We start from the raw sequence: 20,111 nt of genomic DNA, 5'->3' as shown, positions 1-20,111 counted from the left end.
CAACAAACACACAAGTCCATTTGTATGATTAATTCAGGAAAACAATTAGTGTGGCGAATTTAAGTTACGTCAGTGGCTCTTTTTCATCTTTGTTTTAATGTAGTTATTAAGTAAATGTTAATAGTGTTTGAAGAGAAAGAGACAACACAGCAGGTGAAAAGTGGTCAGCATAAGTTTAACTTTATATGCTAAATACAATAAGATTCCTAATGATTCGCTATCTGAAGAATTGAATAAACCTGAAAGTGAATCTGCGCTAGAATACAAGTTACCATGTGTCACATTTCAACAACAATAACAGCAACTTGGGTTTATATAGCACCTTTAAAGTAGTAAATGTCCCAAGGTGCTTCACAGGAACATAATCAGACATAAATTGATACTGAACCAAAGAAGGAGACATTAGGACAGATTTGGTCAAAGGTATGTTTTGATAAGTGTCTTAATGGAGGAGAGACTGTTGGAGAGGCGTTTATGGAGGGAATTCCAGAGCTTAGCACCTAGGCAGCTGAAGGCACGGCTGCCAATGGTGGGGCAAAGGACGTGGGGTTGCAGAAGAGACCAGAGTTGGAGGATCACACAGATCTCGGAGGGTTGTAGGGCTGGAGGAGGTTACAGAGATAGGGAGGGGTGAGGCCATGGAGTTTTATTTAACATCTGTGAGTTTTAACTGCATTTCACATTATATATTTTTGATTTTCTCCCCATTACTGTCTTTTGCATGCCATTCATTACTACGTAAGGGACACTCTGTATCCTGAAATTCTCCATGATCACCATCAAAGTTCATCTGCATTTAGCCAGCAAAAAGTACAATTAAAATAGCTTGAAGTGTTCTTGGCTGAAAATTGGCAGGACTCACCCAACTGGCACTTTGATTGATAGCTTGGAAAAAGAATCCATAAACTTTTAGTTGGGTGTCAAATACTCAAAACTCCTCAAGTAACTGATTTGGCCTGATGAACTGTAGTATTACATTTTAGTCCTGTGCAACTGATAGAGGATTATTTAACACAGCTTGTTTTGTTAATATGCTCCAATAGCTGCTTTCAGTCTATTCGCATATCATAACTTTGTGTGTCCAAGCACTGAAAAAACTGTTCACAGTGCATTTCATTTGCACACACTCCATTATTGTCAGTCATTATCTCCATCAGTCAACAGAGCACCTGCCTGTCCACATACTGAATAGCACAGTGTTTTAGATTCCTATTTTATATTGCCTGAAGGAACGAGACAACACACTTTTAATTGATTGGCAATCATTAACAATTATCATGTTGTTAAAAGGGTACTTACGCTATTAATTACTAGACTTAACTTTCTGTGGCGAGTTTAATGGGCAATTAATGTGCAAATGTAGCAACTTCATGAAACTCACGGGAAGGTTGAATGTGAGATGCCATTTTTGCGAAGCTAGCAGTGGAGCGGTGCAAATTGTCCAGCAACTTGTGACAAATTGCAATTCATGAGGTATCTCTTCTTGCACATTAATAATTGTGTGCATTGTTCAAAGTCCATTATTTTTTCAGCAAAATCTGGCCCTATAAGTTATAATAGTGCTTGGGTCTATCCATTATCTACTCTATTTGTAAATACATTCTTATGAAATTCTTTGAAACATTCCATTTGCTTTCATGTTGATTTATTTTTACTGGGTTCAGTCTGTATTTCTTGTAGCTCATTAATTCTATTGGGACTTTATTTTTCATCACCGTGCATCACAGCTAGTAGTGTAAAGCAGAACAAACCATAGTGTACCTTCTCTAAATAAATCTCCAAATGCTTTCAGTATCTGTTACATATGGTGTGCAATAGCAAAAGGAAGACTTTTGGTCATCTTGTTATTGGTTTATCAAGTCTATTGGTGTTTGCAGTGACCTTCAATAAATGGGAATTGCATTATATTGAACTTCATTTTAGTCCAGCTGCACCTGATTCCAGATTTTTGTTTCCTGATCAAGTTTCTCCCACAGCAATCTATTGAGTTGCACAAGAAAAATCCCACTCCTCCCCTATCTAGTTTCTAATCTGTTCCACATCATAAATTAAGGAATGAAGGTTCATGGCCTATAAGGAAAGTTCAATAAGAATGTAAATTGAGACTAGGATGCTGGTCCAGATCTTCCAGTAGGGTTTCTTATGCGGTTGTATTGTAAGCTCAGGAGCAGGTTGGCAGAGCTGAGGCTTTGGGACCCCCAAGTAAGAGTACTTCTGGAGTTTGACCAAGTTGTCTAGCTAGGATCATTTAATCCCATATAGTATTGGCTGACAGGCTATTCTGGAATCAAGTAAGGAGAATCCTAGCCCCAATGGCAGGTTACGCCTCCAGGTTCCACTAGTGAGCCAGACTAAGCTAGTGAATCATAAGCAGTGCCCTGGAGTACTGTGGGACCTGCCTGATTCATGTGTTACATTACTGAATCTGCCACAGAGGGTTGCGTTTGTTTTGAACTTCCATTGCTGGCTGTGTCAACTTGGAGCTACCTTAACCCCAAGGTGACCCTGTTTGGTTCCTTATCCTCTCCCAGGGAAGATCGTCACTAGCTGGTCATTGCAGCTTCTTGGCTAACACTATACAACCTTACAATACAAGGCAATTGGACCATTAAGAATTAAGTATGAAGTTAATGGGTGAATGATGTTTATTCTGGATTACAATGCTGATATTGAAATTTCTAACAGGTTACTATGGTTCGTTCCCTTTACAATTCAGCAAAAACTAAGGGACTGAAGTTCTGGAGAATCCCTGTGTTTCTCTGAAATGTTTCTTTCAAATTAACAAACTTGTATTCTCATTAATAGCACATTTCAAAGCCACGCATTCCCATAACTTCGTCAGCAGTCGCTAACTGCGGAGAAAAAATCGTCGTGCTTCTGTTTTTTGTTCAAAAGAGGAATTTCATTTTTGCTGTGGAAGCTAATGTCTGGTAGATATCACCTCCTTTTAAATTGGACTTTTGACCTTTGCCTTAACCTTTATCCTCAGAAGATGACGAGAGCAATTTTGCCCACAGCCAACATAATGTCCCATCTTTCTGCCAGTCTGTCTCCTTTCAAAAAAGAGAGGAAAACATCTATTCTAGGCTGTCTTTCATTTGAATTGAGATTGCACCATGCAATTGCAACCCATTTAACTTAGTTCTTGACTGTTTCCTGCCTCCAGGTTTCCCCTTTGATCTCTAGTGCTTTTTTTTTATGAAGTAATTTAGACTGTTTGATCAGGTAGTAACAAATGCTGGTGATTAGTGCAAACTAGTATGATTCTTGTAGTTCAATACATTTTCTTTTGCTTCAACCGCACAAGAAAAGTTGAGAAACTGCTGCTACTCTGATAAACTATAGTGTGGACTCTCTTCTCTCCCTTCTTAATACAGCGACATCTTGGTGATATTTCAATAGCGTGAGAATTGCAAGGAAATATTTTGGTAAGGTTAAAAAAAAGTTGTTGTTTAGCAAAGTCATGTTGTATGCAAAAGGTTCATCTCTATCTATGCACTATTAAAAGTCATTACATTTTTGAAAAAAGCTGTACCAGTTCAACCACACAAAACAGATGGCCTCATGATTTCTCTCTTTTGAATGCTTTACTCAGTTTTAAGAGAGACAAGCCACCAGGAGAAATATCAACAACAGGAAACCACAATTTATGCACAAGAAAATTGTACCTTTCTGCAGCCGCAGTGAACCCTTCAGTTTTGCAGGATATTTAATGATTTTTTGAAGTCTGGATTATACAAGGCCAGAATTATGCAAACCAGAGAGTAATAACCTGAGCAATTGTGCAATATAGGATAATATAATCCCAAATGCAAGTAATAAACAGGAAGTAATGGATAGCAAGGTGGTCGATCAGCATCTGAAAAAGGCAGGATTCTTTTTTTGGATGGACTCTTTGTCAGTAATTGATTTTGATGAGTCTTCCCCTGAAACATTTACATTTTTTTCACTTCTTAAATGTTAATGGGCCTACTGTGTATTTACAGAAATTAATTTTTATTTCAGATTTTCAGCATTTGAAGTGTGTTTGGTATTTATTTTGCCCCTTCACTCCCTCACATGCTGTTTCTCTCTTTTTTCTTTCTCTCATTTTTCCATTTCATTTTCTCTTTCTATCTCTCCATTCCTTTCTTGCTCCTTTCTTTTCTCTGTTTTCCCTTTCTTTCTCGTTTGCTTCCTTTCTTTCTCTCAATTTTCCTTTTATCTTCCTCTCTTTCTCTTTTTCTTTCCCTTTCTCACTTCTCTTTTCTCACTTTCTTTCTCTCTTTCTTCCTCACTTCCTTTCTCTCTGATTTGTTTTTCTCTTTCTTGTGTTCTCCCTTTATTTATCTTTTTCAGTATGAAGCAATTTATTAAAAACTGCAAAATTAAAGTTTGCACGCCTCACAGGTAAGTTTCTCTGATGGCTCAGTGGTTAAAGACACTGCCTGATGCAACAATTAGCCAGACAGACCAAAAGATCCCAAGTTCGAATCCCACTCTGTGCTGAGTTATCAGTCAAGGCACTTTAATTGGTCTCAGTGCCCCTAAATTAAGTAGGGAAAAATCAGCCAGAGTTCCTGCTCCTGATCACCATGAGGTAATCTTTTCCAGTAGGTGAGTGTGTGTGTGTGTGTAAGATTCAAGTGAGGTTCAGATCAAGTTTGACTGTGATGTCCTCCCACAGTCAAATAGCCACCAAACAATCATTCTCCAGGCCCTGACATGAAGAATGGCCACTTAGGGAAGGTGCTGGAGGGCTTCCAGCGATGTGAAGAATTTTACCCAACACTTCCTTTACATTTTAAATGCTAGTAAAGATCTAGCAGTCCAGTTGACTTTTTACTAAAGAAAGAAAGACTTGCATTTATATAGAGCCTTTCATGACCTCAGGACATCCTAAAGTGCTTTACATAGAAAGTACAGCACAGAAACAGGCCATTCAGCCCAACAGGTCCATGTCAGGGCATGGTAGTACAGTGGTTATGTTACTGGACCAGCAATCCAGAGGCCTGGACTAATAATCTGGAGTCATGAGTTCAAATCTTGCCATGGCATCTGGGGAATTTAAATTCAATTAATTAAATAAAAATCAGGAATTAAAAAAAACTAGTATCAGTAATGGTGGCCATGAAACTACTGGATTGTCGTAAAAACCCATCTGGTTCACTAATGCCCTTTAGGGAAGGAAACCTGCTATCCTTACTTGGTCTGGTCTATATGTGACTCCAGACCCACAGCAATGTGGTTGATTCTTAATTGCCCTCTGAAATGGCCTAGCAAGCCACTCAGTTGTAAAATCTTGCTTAAAAAAAGCCAAAATAAGAATAAAACCGGACGGACCACTAGGCACCGGACACGACAAAGGCAAACCAAGCCCAGTCGACCCTGCAAAGTCCTCCTCACTAACATCTGGGCACTTGTGCCAAAATTGGGAGAGCTGTCCCACAGACAAGTCAAGCAACAGCCTGACATGGCCATACTCACAGAATCATACCTTTCAGCCAACGTCCCAGACTCTTCCATCACCATCCCTGGATATGTCCTGTCCCACCAGCAGGACAAACCAACCAGAGGTGGCGGTACAATGATATACAGTCAGGAGGGAGTGGCCCTGGGAGTCTTCAACATTGACTCCAGACACCATGAAATCTTATGGCATCAGGTCAACATGGGCAAGGAAACCTCCTGCTGATTACCACCTACCATCCTCCCTCAGCTGATGAATCAGTCCTCCTCCATGTTGAACACCACTTGGAGGAAGCACTGAGGGTAGCAAGGGCACAGAATGTACTCTGGCTGGGGGACATCAATGTCCATCACCAAGGGTGGCTCGGTAGTACTACTACTGACCAAGCTGGCCAAGTCCTGAGGGACATAGCTACCAGACTGGGCCTACGGCAGGTGGTGAGCGAACCAACACGAGGGAAGAACCAACTTGACCTCATCATCACCAATCTACCTGTCGCAGATGCATCTGTCCATGACAGTATTGGTAGGAGTGACCACCGCACAGTTCTCTTGGAGAGGAAGTCCCGTCTTCGCACTGAGGACACCATCCAACGTGTTGTGTGGCACTACCACTGTGCTAAATGGGATAGATTCAGAACAGATCTGGCAGCTCAAAACTGGGCATCCATGAGGTGCTGTGGGGCAGCAGCAGAATTGTATTCCAGCACAACCTGTAACCTTATGGCCCGGCATATTCCTCACTCGACCATCACCAACAAGCAAGGGGATCAACCCTGGTTCAATGAGGAGTGTAGAAGAGCATGACAGGAGCAGCACCAGGCGTACCTAAAAATGAAATGCCAACCTGGTGAAGCTACAACTCAGGACTACATGCATGCTAAACAGCGGAAGCAACATGATATAGACAGAGCTAAGCGATTCCACAATCAACTGATCAGATCAAAGCTCTGCAGTCCTGCCACATCCAGTCGAGAATGGTGGTGGACAATTAAACAACTAACGGGAGGAGGAGGCTCTGTAAACATCCCATCCTCAATGATGGCAGAGTCCAGCACGTGAGTGCAAAAGATAAGGCTGAAGCATTTGCAACCATCTTGAGCCAGAAGTGCCGAGTGGATGATCCATCTCGGCCTCCTCCCAATATCCCCACCATCACAGTAGCCAGTCTTCAGAAAATTTGATTCACTCCACGTGATATAAACAAACGGCTGAGTGCACTGGATACAGAAAAGGCTATGGGCCCCGACAACATCCCGGCTGTCGTGCTGAACACATGTGCTCCAGAACTAGCCGCGCCTCTAGCTACAACACTGGCATCTACCCGACAATGTGGAAAATTGCCCAGGTATGTCCTGGCCACAAAAAGCAGGACAAATCCAATCCGGCCAATTACCGCTCCATCAGTCTACTCTCAATCATCAGCAAAGTGATGGAAGGTGTCGTCGACAGTGCTATTAAGCAGCACTTACTCACCAATAACCTACTCTCTGATGCTCAGTTTGGGTTCCACCAGGACCACTCAGCTCCAGACCTCATTACAGCCTTGGTCCAAACATGGACAAAAGAGCTGAATTCCAGAGGTGAGATGAGAGTGACTGCCCTTGACATCAAGGCAGCATTTGACTGAGTGTGGCACCAAGGAGTCCTAGCAAAACTGAAGTCAATGGGAATCAGGGGGAAAACTCTCCAGTGGCTGGAGTCATACCTAGCACAAAGGAAGATGGTAGTGGTTGTTGGAGGCCAATCTTCTCAGCCCCAGGACATTGATGCAGGAGTTCCTCAGGGCAGTGTCCTAGGCCCAACCATCTTCAGCTGCTTCATCAATGACCTTCCCTCCATCATAATGTCAGAAATGGGGATGTTCGCTGATGATTGCACAGTGTTCAGTTCCATTCGCAACCCCTCAGATAATGAAGCAGTCCATGCCCGCATGCAGCAAGACTTGGACAACATCCAGGCTTGGGCTCATAAGTGGCAAGTAACATTCGCGCCAGACAAGTGCCAGGCAATGACCATCTTCAACAAGAGAGAGTCTAACCACCTCCCTTTGACATTCAATGGCATTACCATCGCCGAATCCCCCACCATCAACATCCTGGGGATCACCATTGACCAGAAACTTAACCGGACCAGCTATATAAATACTGTGGCTACAAGAGCAGGTCAGAGGCTGGGTATTCTGCAGCAAGTGACTCACCTCCTGACTCCCCAAAGCCTTTCCACCATCTACAAGGCACAAGTCAGGAGTGTGATGGAATACTGTCCACTTGCCTGGATGAGTGCAGCTCCAACAACACTCAAGAAGCTGGACACCATCCAGGACAAAGCAGCCCGCTTGATTGGCACCCCATCCACCACCCTATACATTCACTCCCTTCACCACTGGCGCACCATGGCTGCAGTGTATACCATCCACAGGATGCACTGCAGCAACTCACCAAGGCTTCTTTGACAGCACCTCCCAAACCCGCGACCTCTACCACCTAGAAGGACAAGGACAGCAGGCACATGGGAACAACACCACCTGCACATTCTCCTCCAGGTCACACACTATCCCAACTTGGAAATATATCACTGTTCCTTCATCGTCGCTGGGTCAAAATCCTGGAACTCCCTTCCTAACAGCACTGTGGGAGAACCTTCACCACACGGACTGCAGCGGTACAAGAAGGCGGCTCACCACCACCTTCTCGAGGGCAATTAGGGATGGGCAATAAATGCTGGCCTTGCCAGCGACGCCCACATCCCATGAACGAATTTTTTAAAAATTGCCGATGTTTATGCTCCGTAAGAGCCTCCTCCCACCTTACTTCATCTAACTCTATCAACATAATCTTTTGCTCCTTTCTCCTTCATCTGTTTATCCAGCTTCCCCTTAAATGCATCAACTACTCCTTATGGTAGTGAGTTGCAAATTGTAACCACTCTCTGGGTAAAGAAGTTTCTCCTGAATTCCCTATTGGATTTATTAGTGACTATCTTATATTTATGGCTCCTAGTTCTGGTCTCCCCTGCAAATTGAAACATCATCTCTATATCTACCCTATCAAACCCTTTCATAATCTTAAAGACCTCTGTCCGGTCACCCCTCAGGCTTCTCTTTTCTATCGAAAAGAGCCCCAGCCTGCTCAATATTTCCTGATAGGTATAACCTCTCAGTTCTGATGTCATCCTCGTGAATCTTTTTTGCACCTTCTCCAGTGCCTCTATGTCCGTTTCTAATATGGAGACCAGAACTGATAACAATTCTCCCAAGTGTGGTCTAACCAAGATTCTATACAAGTTTAACATAACTTCTCCGCTTTTCAATTCTATCCCTCTAGAAATGAACCCCAGTGCTTTGTTTGCTTTTTTTTATGTTCTTATTAACCTGCGTTGCTACTTTTAGTGATTTATTTGTCTGTACCCCCAGATCCCTCTGCTCCTCTACCCCATTTCTACTCTTATTATTCAAGCAATATGTGGCCCCTTATTCTTCCTACCAAAATGTAATACCTCACACTTACCTATATTGAAATTCATTTGTCAATTACATGCCCATTCTGCAAGTTTATTAATTTCTTCCTGTATTTTGTTGCAGTCTTTCTTGGTATCCCCCAAATCTGGTGTCATCCGCAAATTTTGAAATTGTACTTCCGATTCACGAGTCCAAATTGTTTATGTAAATGGTGAACAACAGTGGTCCCAACATCAATCCTTGTGGAACACCACTTCCCACTTTTTCCCAGTCTGAGTAACAGCCAAAGTCTATTGGATCTCTTCATCCATTGTTCTGGTGCTCTGGGAGAGAGCTATCTATCCAACCTCTCTACTTCTATGGTTGTTTAATTGATCTAACTGTAGGTGATGCACATCGTTCTGGTGCCTGTTTCCCTGGCATTGGCAGCAGCAATGGCAGTAGTGATGATCGCTGCGATGGCGGAGAATTCACATTGTTTGTTCCAGGACAGGGTATCCATCTACAGTATTCAGTTTATTGGAGTAATCCTGTAAAAGGCAATGCCAAACTATCTGAATTTTTGTACATTTTAGTTAATGGTCAGAATTTTCTGCCAAAATAATGGTGAGTTTAATGGCACATGCCGTTATTAATGTGTAAATCATACAGCAACTTGTGTACTGGTACTTAACAGCGCACCTTTTTAATGACGAGATTTATGTTCCTGCAATGTCACTCAACCTCGGAGGCCCAGAAAGGGAACAGTTGAAACTGTGGAGTCTCACTCTTGCAGGTAGTAAATTGTTCGAAGAAGTTTTTAAAATTTAAAATGCCATGAGCCTGCTCCGCCATTCAATAAGATCATGGCACATTTCACTGTGCGAGGAACTTCCGCATGGCCTATCCTTTCTTTGTAAGGAGAAGTAAACTGACAGACAAACTTTTATTGTGCCAGCAAATATGCAGAAAGGTGCTCTGCTGTGGGTAATGCACAGGATGAGGCTGATGGAATGAGGCATGAGGTCATTAGTGACAGTGCTTACAACACCAGTCTGTTTTTTTCATTCAATCAATTCACGGGAGACAAAGTTTCCTTTATTTTGCCTGCTTGAAGTGAAGGAGAAAATAGAAATCTCATGGTCTGTGTCTGCTAAACTCTGTATTACAGGAACATTTGGAACTGAATATGTAAGCTCACAAGGAGGCATGTCATAAGAGAGATCTGAAGCAGTGGCAGACGGCACTTTAACACAAGGTAATTAAGTTCTTTCATTTGAGTTCCACAGGCACTAAGATCCTGGTGCTCCATACAGCATATAATGAAGTACAGTACAACATGGAATGAATAGCTAATCTGTTTACTCTTCCCCATCGATCATGCCTTTGTTTTAACTAATTACTCAATGCCGTACGTTTATTTTAATAGGTTAAATAGCAAACTTAGCCATAGAGACCTCTTGGGTGTTCCTCTACAAAGACGTTGTAACATATGATATGGCTGCAGCAATGCACATAAAAAATCCAGTTAATAGCCAAAATAGTAGACAGAATTGACTTATGCCCAGCCTCTCCCCTCAATTAGGCTGTTTAGTTCATATTGTACTATGTACTACAAGTCAGTCTAATAATTGTTTTAGTTAATTATTTTAGCAATGCTAGCACATTTTAAAACTTTGAGCTCATTTACTACTCTTTTACATTTGACTTGTTCAAATTACCAGTTCAAATTTATATTTTGCTGCGCCATTACTGCCACTAGTTAATGTGCTAGCAGTTTGCACTACTTAACGATGTGTAATCACTAAAGTGATAATATTTGCAATTTTATGCATGATGCCAGAGGGAAAAAAAGCTCCTGCAATTTTTCTCTCTTTTTCTGAAGTCAGTGAGTCATGCTGGGGCTGACAGCTCCACAGGTATCTCCAGTCCTCCAGTACCTCACCCAAGTGCCATTTTGAATGTGTGAGGCCAGAAAGTGAGTGCCAAAAGATGACACCATAGCTTTTTTATTTTCTCCTCTCCTGAGGCAATGATTCATGCTAGGTATGGCTTCAAGGGCATCAGTTGTGCTCCAGTAACGTTTCCAAGTAGCCATTCTTCATGTGTGTGCATAGGTGTTGACAAGCCTTTGAATTAAAGCACCAGTGAAGGGGAGAGAGGGAGAAGAACCCATCACATCTAAGCCCAATCCTGTACACCTTAACATTTACATATGTACACTTTCTAGCTCAGGCCACTGGGTAGAGATCAGGAGTGAGAATTTAGGCTTCTTTTGCACCTCCCCACCCCTCAAGCCCTAGCCCAGGTGCAGCATTAGAGAATTCATCAGAAGCTTGACCCTCTTCCAGCTTTAGTTGCCATTGGGATTCTGAAAGCATTGAGATGAATAAGAATTCCCTAATGACAGCACTTGAACAATAGTATCGCTGAAGGTGAAGGGGTTAGGAGATTTTGAAATCAGTGGAAAGGAAAATTAGGCAGTTTCTCTAACGAGCAGCCGATCTGCAATGCCTGCTTTATGCATGGTTGGCAAGTTGAAAATATACTGAGTTATATCCAAACCGTGCTTGCAATCTATTGTATTGACAGGGCTAAATAGACTAGACTATTTGATGGCAAAATGATCTTGCACAGGAACAGATCAGGGAAAACAAAAACCGTCTGCAAACCTTGGAGATAGAAACAGCTTGCAATCATTGTGTAAAAAGAATATTTCTGTGCAAGCCATTGCAAGTAAGCATGTGAACTCCAGTGAGGATCCACTGACTGACGTCAGTAAAGCACATCTGCTTCATTTTCTCTGCAATGCAATGTTTTTCTTCTGGGACCTATAGAGAAGCCTTTCAACTAAGGATTAATTTTCAAAGAAAGGAGGCTGTTGAAGGTTAAGGATGTGGAGCACACAATGGGTGAGCACTTTACATTGAAAGTATATTTCCTTAAGCATTAAATCAGTAACTTCTGCCTTTTTGAAATGTGTACTCACAAATTGCAGGATTTGCTTTGCCTTAAAATGCAATGAATCATACTATTTTAATTTTAAAAAGAATTGTACACATAGGTGGGTCCCTGCATTGAGGATTTACATGTTTGTGGTCATGGTCTTTTTGTATTTTTCTTTTGAAGTAAATTCCTGGCCTAAGTGAACTAATGCTTATGGTGCTTGTTTTCCTTTTTAAGTCTGGGTCCTTTTGAAATGAGTAAAAGGCTGTCTTGTCGAAACTGTGGTTCCGATGCCAATTTCAGCACAAGAATTTCTACCATTGTATGACTGGAAATAGGTAGACAAAATCATCTCTACACCAGCAGGGATCAGGGGGGTAATTTTAACCCCCAAGAACGGGTGGGCTGGGTGCGGGTGGGCAGTAAAAATGGTGGATTTTTGGAGCGGTGGCTCCAATGTGTCCACTTCTACGTCTGACCCAGGCGAGTTTGGATCCGCACGCGCAGCAGACACCCGGAAGTCCAGCCCCCACTTAAAGCCGGCAGGCCAATACTTAAAGGGACAATGTACCTCCTTGAAATAATTGAGGTACTTAATTTTCTGTGCATTAAAAAAGTTAAATAACTTTAACTTACCTGTTTGGGCATCCAATTGCTTCTGATTCACTTCAGGTGAAAACAGGCGGGAAGAACTGGATCCATGAGGTGAGTGCCTTTATTGCACTGCTTGTGGGCCTGGAGGAGCAGGAGTGCTTCTTCCAGGCTGAACATGACCCAGCAATCGGCCGATTTTATCCCCCCCGCCCCCCCTCCCCAATGCTGGCCCCCTCCCTACCTCCGACACTTCACCCGACCTCCAATCTCTGCCCACCTCCCCCATACCTCTCCAATTTGGTAGGAAGAATAGAAAATCAGAATATATTTTAAAAGGTGAGAGACTAGTAAATGTTGGTATTCAGAGGGATTTAGGTGTCCTTGTACACGAATCACAGAAAGTTAACATGCAGGTACAGCAAACAATTAGGAAAGCAAATGGTATGTTAGCCTTTATTCGAAGGGGGTTGGAGTATAAGAGTACAGAAGTCTTGCTGCAATTATAAAGGGCTTTGGTGAGACCACGCCTGGAGTATTGTGTACAGTTTTGGTCTCCTTACCCTCAGGAAGGATATCCTTGCCTTAAAGAGGCTGCAACAAAGGTTCACTAGATTAATTCCTGAGATGAGAGGGTTGTCCTATGAGGAGAGATTGACTAGAAAGGGCCTATACTCTCTGGAGTTTAGAAGAATGAGAGGTGATCTCTTTGAAAAATATAAGATTCCGAGAGGGCTTGACAGGGTAGATGCTGAGAGGCTGCTTCCCCTGACTGGAGAATCTAGAACTAGCAGTCATAGTCTCAGGATAAGAGGTCGGCCATTTAGGACTGAGATGAGGGGAAAGTGAGGTTGAGGTAGAAGATCAGCCATGATCTTATTGAATGGCAGAGCAGGCTCGAGGGGCTGTATGGCCTATTCCTGCTCCTATTTCTTATGTTCTTATGTTCCTTCTAAGTGAGGGCCTGGATTGCAGGAGGTGGTGTGCTCCTTATGCTGTTCATCAGGATCATGGGACTGAAATAGCCCTAGTCACATGGCAGCTTGTTCCGAGCATGGAATTGCTGCTAGCTGTGCCTCTGGGGGTGATCTTCAGCAGCCTGGTGGCATCTCCCATGTTCCACTAGAGTGCTGCTCTGAGAGGGAAGGCCACAGGCCTGGCATGTGCTGTTGTCCTGAGAGAAGGCAGTATCCTGTAGCTGCAACTGCTGGGTGGCCTGGTCTTCATCATTCTCTTCACCTTCATCATCATCTTCCTCCTGTGCCACCCATTGCTATGGCGGATCTGCAGCAAAGTTGGGTGAAAGTTAAGAATAGGTAAGCATTACCTCTTGGAATTAAGGAGACAGATAAAGGGGTTGGATGGTTGTGATGTTTCACAGATACCAGGGCAACAGTGTAGGTGTAGGCCAACCTCACCATCTGCCATGGCAAGAACTGAATGCCTCCCCTCTTTGGATGGCAAAGTTGTGGAGCAGGCAGCATACAACAATGATCTTGTTTCTTGTGGTGCATGAATGCCATGACATTATGCCTAGAGGTCTGGATGGGGTACATCAACTCACAGATTTTTACACTGATTTTCTTTTTCTTTAATCTTTTGCGTTGAAACATAATAAATAGAATGCTGGTGAACTCCAGATGTGATCCCATCATTGCAACTAATTTCTCATTGGCTGTCTATGATTATGGTAATTATTGAATCATGCAATGCTTTTGAGTTCCTTTGCTCTTTTTAAAAATCTTATTGACAAACCTAATTATACAATATCTTCACTACTTCTATGATTAAATCCAAGGTATTTTGATACCCAAGCAAATATTGCAACAATGTTTTATGAATCAGTAATAACGGTATCTAGGGGCGATTAACATACTTGTGTGGTTGAACATCTTAATCCATGTACTAAAAGGATGTGCATTTATTTAGCATCAGGACTTCCCAAAGTTCTTCATAATCAATGTGTTACTTTTGAAATGTAGCGATTATCGTTATGTAGGAAAACACGACAGCCAATTTGTCCATACCAAAGTCCTATAAGCAGCATATGACTATAAAAGCTGCCATTTTGTTGTAAAAATCCAACCTGTTTAATAATGTCCTTCAAGGAAGGGACCTGTCACCCCTACCCAGTCTTGCCTAATTGTGACTCTAGTTCCACACTATGTGGTTGACTCTTAATGCCATGAATTCAAATGAGCAGAGATGGGCAGAATCTGAGGCAATCATTAAAAACAAGGAATTAAATTAGGTAAAATAGTTCTGTCAATGAGACCCATGTTAGGGATTGGTTTCATCATGGGGCCAATGCAAAACCTAGCAGATTTACCAGCCTCACCAAATGTAACTGTCCCCTCAGGTACTAGCCTGCTAAAGTAAATGTGAAGACAATATATCCTAGGGTATCTCTGAATCCACCGATGCCAGCTCAATCCCTTCACATGGTCAGGCTCAGTAACGCTTCCCAGACTGGGTAGGGGTGGCAGGTCCCTTCCCTGAAGGACATTATTGAACCGGTTGGATTTTTACAACAAAATAGCAGCTTTTATTGTTATTTTATCTGGCGTCAAAACTATCTTACTAGTTTTACTGAACTCAGTTTCACAACTGCACATGGTGGGATTTGAACTCAAACCTCTGGGCTGCTACTCCTATACTGTAACTATTAGGCTACTGTACATTTGACTATAGTATGGTTTCCTTTCTGGACAGTTAAGCTAGGATAGGCCAAATGGCCTTCCCTATCTGTATTCATCTTGTGAAATAGAATAACTAAAATCTTTTTTTAATCAGCCTTTTTCACAAGATAAAAGATTACAAAATGAAAAGATGGGTTTGGATGAAGAAGGTCTTTCGCATCATTTGATTTCATCTTTCTAGAATACCAAGTCACTACTTCAATGATAACCCTAAAGGGATTATATCATAACTGAATCCAAATTTGGTCTGCCACCAAGTCTGCATTCTTCCATCTCCAAAATATTGCCTATTATAATCTCTATCACCTCTCCATTGCTGCAGAAACCCTCTTCCACACCTTCATCACCTCGAGGATTTATTTATAAAATTCTCTCCTCACTAGCCTTCCCCCTTCACAAACTTCAGCTAATCGAGTAATCTCCAGCCTGTGTCCTCTCTTGCACAAAGTCTCGCGTAGCCATCACCTCACCAGCTCCCAGCCCCCACCCCCAGCAGGGTTCCACAGGTTCACTGGGCCCCAGTAAATCGATATAAAAATCTTTGCCCTCGTCTTCAAATCTGAGTGGCCTTGCTCCACTCGATCTGAGTGATCTTCCCTGGTTATATGCACCGTCTGCTCCCCTAGCTCCAGATTACTGCTCTTTTTTTCATGCTCCCTCTACTCCATCATCTGAGGCTGATCATTCAGTCGTCATGTCCCTGCCCTCTGAAAATTTTCTCCCAAAACCACATGGCTTTGAAAGCCTCCTAAAAGCCTGTCCCTTTGATCAAGCCTTTAGTCTTTTCCCCTCAATTTATTTTTTTCTGCTCAGTGTCCACCTTATTAAAGGCTTTGACATGTTTTCTTTGATGTGAGGGGCGCTTTATAAATGCAGCTTGTTCTTGTAAACAGCCAAATGGGCAATTGAGCATTGAGTCCTTTGAATAAATTGTCTTCACTTTAGTGTATAAAAAGACAAATCAAATCAAGTGTTTGTATCATATGCTACAGTTTTCTAGTTACGTCAATCTTCCACAGCATATAACCAAACTTGGAGATCATAAGAATGATGATTAACAATGGTGGGGCAAAAATTGGGACTGAGAATGGAAGGTATAAATTCTAATAGGAAGCCTTAAAGGGAAAGCTCAAAAATGCAGAAAAAGTTAATATGCCTGCAGTCTGTCTTACTTTCCTACTTTATCTTAAGCAAGTGTCTACAGTAGTTGCTAAATATTAGTTTGCTTGTTATAAATTTCAATCTATATTACTTCTATTCCTACAGCAACCCTTTTGATAGCTAATATATCATCCCTTGATGATCATGCAACCGCCATCTAGTTTCATCGATCTATCTTTAGGAAATATTCTATACTCACTTTGCTCCATCATGTTGCTGTCTTCCACCTACAGGTGAACTATCAATGGTGATAATATCAAAATTTTCATCAGCTTTCTACACTTCTAATTTCAAAAATGATTCTTACATTAAAATAAACACACTTAAGCATATCTTTCAATATATTCTTATCTCTATGATTCCTCTGGACACTTCAATGGACAGTCAGGTGCAAGAAGAGAACAAGTGGGGAAAAAAAACTTTTTAAATTAGATTGTTAGAGGATGTTTTAAATCAATAAGGTTTTTAGACGTTGAGATCAAATGTAATAGATTTATTAAGCACATAGTATGTGCGATAGTACATGCAATTGAAAAGATAATGTTTACCCAGATGTTTTACTTTTGCGGGACTAACTAATGTCCTTGCCCCATTAAAAGTGATTACAGCTCCCTGAAACTTAGGAACTAGTCTGCAATGACATGTCTCTAATTAAGCTCCCTCATTATGCAGGTGATTACTTCATGCAGAAACTGACTATTGTTGTAGCGTCATCAGTTCAAAACTTCAGTGGTCACTACATTAAAATTGAATCATACTTCCCTGCAAAGCAAATAAATGCTAAAGGTAACATTACTACAATACAAAGATAAATCAATGGTGGTATAATATAGTAGACGTCAGAAGAGTCTGATGAACCCTTTCCTTACAAGAATATGGTTCAAAAAGATAGATGGAGTCGGGAAAAATCAGAATTAAAGTTTAAAAATAAAAATTGGACAGAGAATGGAGAGAAAATAACCACAACAACTTGCATCTGTGTATCCCTTCTAATGTAAAGGCATCTCTGAGCTCTTTAAAGAGTAAAGAGTTGCACATGGAAGTGAGGGAATGTAAGGGCAGAGACTGATAGCATTATTGAAGAGGTAGATTATTAGGAAGCTTCAGAAGCCCAGGAGAGAGGGAGCAAGACAGAGTGATCTAGGAAGAGAGTTCCAAAGGGCACAATTGCTGCAGAAAGTGCAGAAAATTTAATTTAAATTGATCTCTAAGTATTTCTAACTTAGGCTTGAAATTACAGTAAAAGGTACTTGGAATATTTCAGTAGCTTTATCATTGTAACATTACTGTTTGTTTCAGTGACACAGTGTGTGAGTTAAAAAAAATTGTTTATCCCAGGGAGACAGGAATTTCTCCGAATCTGTCAGCAGTCTGTGTTAATACAATTCTTCATGTTAAAAAAAAGATTAATTGTTTATATATTGAATTTATTTTTTGCAATAAAAATTGCTGAGTTGATTGCACTTTTTTAACCGACACTTCCTTTCACAGGAACAGTATATAATTTATACATGGGGTGGGGGGGTGGGGGGGGTGGTGGGAGGGAAGAGAGGAAGACAGGATTCAAGACTATTGCAGTACGATTGTGTGATCAGGTCCAAAGACGTGACTTGACCTAAATCTATCCTTTGTTTTTGCCACCTCTGTAGGCCTCAGAGATTCAGTAAAGAAACACTGTCTGGAGTAATCAGTCTTTCATCAGTAATGCAGCTGCTAGTTCCTTGAATAGGATGTTCTATCTAATAGAACTTCTATCTTCTTTCAATTTAGTATACAGTATTCGCTTCACACAATACGGTCTCCTCTACATTGGGGAGACCAAACGCAGACTGGGTGATCGCTTTGCTAAACACTTCCGCTCTGCCCACAAGCGTGACCCTGACCTGCCGGTCGCTTGCCATTTTAATTTCCCTTCCCACTCCTACTCTGACCTCTCTGTCCTCGGCCTCTTACACTGTTCCAATGAAGCTCAACGTATGCTCGAGGAACAGCACCTCCTCTTTCGTTTAGGCACTTTACAACTTTGTTCTTTCCTCCCCACCCCTCCCTTCCCACCTTTCCCTGGCTCTGTACTTGCTCAAAAATTTCAACTCTTTTAACATCTTCCAGTTCTGACAAAAGGTCTTCAACCTGAAACATTAACTCTGTTTCTTTCTCCACAGATGCTGCCTGACTTGCTGAGCTTCTCCAGCATTTTCTGTTTTTATTTCAGATTTCCAGCATCTGCAGTATTTTGCTTTTGATTTTATCTAATAGAACTAGATATTAAGAAGTTAGACTTCAAACAACCTCACATACTTACAATTTACAAAACAACTTCATGTACTTAAGTTCTGAACTGCCTTGTGCCAACCACATGTAGGCTACGATTAATTGTTGAAATGAGGGTTCAATTTTTGCAAAGTACAAACAAGAAGTCAAAACTCAAATGATTGCACAAAAACTTATGTATTTTACATGAATTTAACACCTCTGTTGAAGCAATAATGAGAGGAATTTCATATGAACGAGTCAAGCATTCGTATGCTAATATCTTACAATGTAATATTAGGTCCAGTGAATTTTATGCTTCAAAGCATATTTCTAGTACTGTTGCTTCAGCTTTGTTAACATATGATCAGTGAGGCTCTTTAGTGACATACCAGAGATGTAAACACCAAACATGCCAGCCTAGAAAAGTAGTAAGAGCTGGAAATCCCTAAATAGCTGACAACTCAAGAACGGTTCTGACATGTGAAAACAAGTAGTTCTATGCAGTTTGTACCTTAAGTGGGAGGTATATGGAACATTCCTTCACTTATGTTGGAGGAATAAAAATCCTGAAGAGAAAATCCAAATGTTGAAGGAACACAATTGATGGTGCATTTCTGGGGGGACCTCGGGCCATTCCCTCCCCACACCACCCCCCATGAAAAAAATATGAATTTTTAGTTCAAAATGATGCTTTTGGGTTAATTTTAACTCCCGTAGCCTGCAGCTAGTACAGTTCTCACTGCTTGCTGCAAATAGGTATATTCCTCACACTGTATCTTCTGTTGCAATGCAGCTCTCCCCACATGCAGCATATCGACTGGATACATTTAACAATATATATATTTCATTTTGATGCTGCCTCCTCACCTTACCTTGTGCTGGCATTCTACTCCCTTGCCCTCCTCTGACTTCCCACCCTACATTTGCCTTCCCACTTGCATTCCTTGCTGCTTGAATTCTCTTTCCCTCCTTGCATTCTCTTTCTCCACCCCCCCTCCACCCTTGCATTCTCCCCTTTCACTGCTCCAATCTGGGTCCAGTGGCTAATGCAGTGGACAGGCCCCACTCCTCTTCATGGGCTTCCAATGCCACCAGCTCCGATTGCTGCCTCTGTATTCCATTCTCACAATAAGCAGCTTAACCTGAGGTGACTGTCAGGATTGGTAGCGCTGAAAATGCACGAAGAGGAATAGGTCCTGTCCAGTGCATTAGCCATCGGATTTGGTATAAATGGGACTTGGATGGGGTCGGGGTGGTGCAGTGGGGGGCTTGCTTGAACTGATTTGTGTCAGCAAATGCCACTTCTCCAAGGTTTCTGCGGATCTTAAAACTGAAGTGATGGTGGATGATCGGGAGAACCACCGTGGTTAAAAAATTGCAAACGTGTTTCTATTTCAGATTTCCAGCCTTTGTGGTTTCTTGTTTGTCTGTAGGTGTAAAGATTATGCTTGTTGCTGTCTTTGGTAATACAAGTAACTTACAAAAATGTTCAGTTGAATCAGGAGAAGCTCCGGGTAGTCATTGCCTCATTCTATTTGGGTTCCCAGTTATTGCTACCCTGATGTCCACTGAAA

The 20,111-nt window shown here is 41.7% G+C and overlaps 1 protein-coding gene across 9 annotated transcripts in view; it reads left to right on the top strand.

Annotated features, from left to right (window-relative positions):
- The window catches only part of LOC137331588 (beta-galactoside alpha-2,6-sialyltransferase 1-like), a 156,726-nt gene that overhangs the window by 26,389 nt on the left and 110,226 nt on the right, over positions 1 to 20,111 (top strand). For 8 of the 9 annotated variants that reach the window (XM_067995480.1, XM_067995482.1, XM_067995475.1 and 5 more), the window contains one exon: positions 10,059 to 10,145. The exons of the other annotated variant lie outside the window; for it this stretch is intronic. The gene's annotated coding sequence lies outside the window, so the exon portion shown is untranslated. The remainder of the gene's footprint in view (positions 1 to 10,058; positions 10,146 to 20,111) is intronic. 9 annotated transcript variants of the gene reach the window in all.

The sequence above is a fragment of the Heptranchias perlo genome, chromosome 13, assembly GCF_035084215.1.
Source record: "Heptranchias perlo isolate sHepPer1 chromosome 13, sHepPer1.hap1, whole genome shotgun sequence".
Classification (NCBI taxonomy): Eukaryota; Metazoa; Chordata; class Chondrichthyes; order Hexanchiformes; family Hexanchidae; genus Heptranchias; species Heptranchias perlo.
This window is presented reverse-complemented; position numbering and strand designations above follow the sequence as displayed.